This window comes from Cucurbita maxima, unplaced genomic scaffold, assembly GCF_002738345.1.
Source record: "Cucurbita maxima cultivar Rimu unplaced genomic scaffold, Cmax_1.0 Cma_Scf00102, whole genome shotgun sequence".
In the NCBI taxonomy this organism is placed as follows: Eukaryota; Viridiplantae; Streptophyta; class Magnoliopsida; order Cucurbitales; family Cucurbitaceae; genus Cucurbita; species Cucurbita maxima.
This window is the reverse complement of record NW_019272118.1, coordinates 103,544-106,143: the sequence shown is the minus strand read 5'-3', so window position 1 is coordinate 106,143 and position 2,600 is coordinate 103,544. Positions and strand designations below refer to the sequence as shown.

Genomic DNA, 2,600 nt, shown 5'->3' with positions numbered 1-2,600 from the left:
TAAGTAGCCCCCTTGGACTCTTTGTTAAGAAATACCTGTAGAATTCGTTTGGATTTTCATATGAACCCTAAACCAAGTATGAATTAAGGATATATGAAAGAAAAACTCAAAGAACTGTGAGTTAAGACCCTGAACCGATCAAATAGTTCTAGATTTAAGTAACATTAAAATAACCCACTATATGAGCTCCGCTGCCTATCATATTTTAATACTCAGCATATTATAGCATGTTGAGGTTAGATATGAAATTTGGTGGTCATTGGATAAGGATAAGTAGGTAAACCAAGAAACAATGTAAAATGACTATAATGCCCCTAAGATAATTTACCTTCGTTTCATGACCTAGATGACCTTCAAATGCTATGAAACACATCAATAGATCTTATTTTATGAAATGTTGTATGAATCCTTATCCCGAGAGGTTATAAAAGGTAATGAAGTTTGAGAGTTATTCGAAACCAAGATATGGGAGAAAATGCTCACCATGATCCATATGACTTTACATTGTAGGATATAACTAAAGTGGTATCCATGAAATAATAGCTTCCCCACATGTACCCTTGGTCTCTAGTAGATACTATGTGCACAATATCATGTTGGGCTATTCCTAAGAACTTATAAGTTCCAAGCTTGACCCAAGACGTTATGCATAAACCTAAGATCACCAAGAATCCAAGAAAACACCTAGGTTAATGCACAAATATCATGCTTAACAAGTGCTTAACAAGTTGCTAGGGTTCATGCCTGAAGTAACACCCTTTTTAAAAATGTCTTAGGTTGTCGTTACTTATTCTGGGATTTTGCATCAAGGTGATTTCTTAAAGGTCCTACCGGGAGTTGAACCCAGGTCGTTGGATTCAAAGTCCAAAGTGCTAACCACTACACCATAGAACCCCTTGTAAAATTTTGTTTTGGAATGGTTTTCCTATTTTATGCAGATTCCACAAGAAGAGAGATCCTATCACGAGTCAAACTCAAGTTATTGAATTCAAAGTTCTAGAGCTATTTTATCTCACTCGTTGTAATCTTGAGCACCTTTAGAGTGGTTGCAGAAGTAACCCTCCAGTGTTGATTGAAGCTCTTAGAGAACATCAAATTTTATATATTTCTTATAGTTAATTTATATATTGTTGTATATTACAAACAAATTGAAATAATACTTTACATCCCGGTCTTTCTTTCTTCCATGCAAAACTTAACATGAAAACTATATTATTTCAATATTCCTTCGAGAAACAAGGGGTGAAAACTATATTATTCAATCCCTCCATTATTGCTTCTACTTTGCGTGAAAATTATTCCACTAAATCATGTTACTAACTAGTTGGTTTGGTTCGGTTCAATTCTAGGGACCACTAGATTGAATCGACCTAGCTCAACTAAACTCTTGATAATATAAAAATCATAAGTTTCCTAAATTTAACCGCTAATTTTTTGTGTCTAGCTCAAAGAAACACGTGGTCTAGTGGAGGACTTTGGAATAAGGTTTGGAATTGGTAATTATTCTTATTTTTTCTCCTTTAGACACTCGTGGTCAGGAGGAAATCGAACAAAGTGTCTGTCTAAAATAAAAGGGCCCAACCAGATGACCTCAACTGGTGACCTCTTGATCTACAGTCAAATGCTCTACCACTAAGCTATGGACCCATTTTGCATGATTTCAACCTTAGTTACCCCTTCTACAGAGTGTCAATCCAAATGTGTAAAAAGTGTCTGTCCAAAATAGAAGGGCTCAACCACGTTCAAATGGGTGACCGATCAAATTCTCTACCACTGAGCCATTGACCCATTTTGTAGGATTTTAACCTTAGTGACCCCTTAGACATAGTGTCGGTCCAAAAAGTGTAACAAATTTCTATCCAAGACAGAAGGGCCCAACTAGGTTTGAATTGGTGACCTCTTGATCTGCAGTCAAATGCTCTAACATTGAGCTATGGACTCATTTTGTATGAACTCAACCTTAGTGACCCCTTCTACAGATTATCGGTCCAAAAGTGACCCTACCAAAAGTCAGTCTCATCCTACAACGTTGAGTTTATGAAGAGTCGGTTGATAGAGATATGGACAAATTGTGTAAGGGCAGATGTCGCGATCATGATTGGCCAAGGCGTGTTGCCTGTGGCTTCATGTTAGATGTCTCAGCTATTCTTGTAAATGATTTATGGTTCATGGTGACATGCTCATTCCAAACCTCTTTTACTTGCTTTCATCTTAGATATGTCTTTACTATTATTGTTGTGCCAATATGGGGTGTATGATTAGTCCTCAAAATTATATCTACACCCATCACGACTAAAATGTTTCAAAATGTACTATAAGAGACCGTGACTAGTTGTTGTTTGTTCACTTTTAGCTGATAACATTGTTCTATTTGAAATTGTTTTTAACGTATTTCCTCGCTCACGTTTTCTAAAATATTTCTTCTAAACGTGATTTGAGCATACACTTCTATTGTTCATTCAGTCCAAATTTTGCATGGTTGACTTGTTCATTGGATTAGAACAAATGTCACATAATCATTGTCTCACTACTGCAAGAGTGCGATTGTGACACTTGTCTTTCATCCAGTTGTGGGCCGCATCTTTTGACTAGTTACATGA

General features: G+C 36.3%; 1 non-coding gene across 1 annotated transcript; it reads right to left on the bottom strand.

Moving 5' to 3' along the window:
* Window positions 1-822: 822 nt before the first annotated feature.
* TRNAQ-UUG lies at window positions 823-894 on the bottom strand. Its single transcript has one exon. It is a non-coding gene; the product is annotated as a tRNA-Gln (tRNA).
* Between the last annotated feature and the right edge of the window lie 1,706 nt (window positions 895-2,600).